The sequence below is a fragment of the Myotis davidii genome, unplaced genomic scaffold (genome assembly GCF_000327345.1).
Source record: "Myotis davidii unplaced genomic scaffold, ASM32734v1 scaffold120, whole genome shotgun sequence".
NCBI classification, from domain to species: domain Eukaryota; kingdom Metazoa; phylum Chordata; class Mammalia; order Chiroptera; family Vespertilionidae; genus Myotis; species Myotis davidii.
In genome coordinates, this window is record NW_006294778.1 from 4183919 (window position 1) to 4184953 (window position 1035).

Sequence of the window (1035 nt, forward strand, 5' to 3'; positions counted from 1 at the left end):
TCTGCTTTCAGCAGCGGAGGTCTCATAGCTGGAGCCGAGCCTCAGAGCTAAAGCTGGTGGCCTAGAATTAAAAAAAAGGAGAAAAGGACAGGTTGGGAGCTTCAGTCACTTGCCAGCCTGAAAATGGCCCTCAGCCCCTCACCCAGACTGGCCAGGCACCCCAGTGGGGACCCCCACCCTGAAGGGGGTGTGACCAGATGCAAACAACCATCATCCCCTCACCCAGACTGGCCAGGCACCCAAGCGGGACGCCCACCCTGATCAGGGGACACCCTTCAGGGCAAATCAGCCAGCCCCCACCCGTGCACCAGGCCTCTATCCTATATAGTAAAAGGGTAATATGCCTCCCAGCACTGGTATCAGCGGAGCCGCGAGGCCTCCCGAACCTGGGATCAACGGAGCCGTGAGGCCTCACGCCCTGGGATCAGCGGAGCTGCAAGGTCTCCTGGCACTGGGATTAGTGGAGCCGCGAGGCCTCCTGGCACCAGGATCAGCAGAGCCTCGCAGCACCGGGATCAGCGGAGCAGGGAGGCCTCACTGCCCCTGTCTCAAGCAGAGCAGCAAGGCCTCCCAGCACTGCGATCAGCATGACGGGGCAGCGCCCAAACCCCCTGATCGCCCTGAAGCTCTGTGTGTGACAGGGGGCGAGGCCACAACCTCCTTATCAGCTCTGCTCTGTTCATGACAGGGGAAGGCGCCCAAACCCCCTGATCGGTCCTGCCCTGTGCCTGATGCGGGGAGTTCTCCAACCCCCTGATCGGCGCTGCTCTGTGGGTAACAGGGGGCGGCGCCCCAACCCCCTGATCTGCCCTGCTTTGTGTGTGACAGGGGGCGGTGCCCCAACTCCCCTATCAGCCCTACTCTGTGCATGACAGGGGGGAGCTTCCCAACCCCCTGATCAGCTCTGCTCTCTGTGTTACAGGGTATGGAGCCCCAACCCCTCTGATGGGCCATGCTCTGTGAGTGACAGGGGGCAGCGCCCCAACACCCTGATTGGCCCTGCTCTCTACGTGACAGGGGGTGGCGCCGCAAACT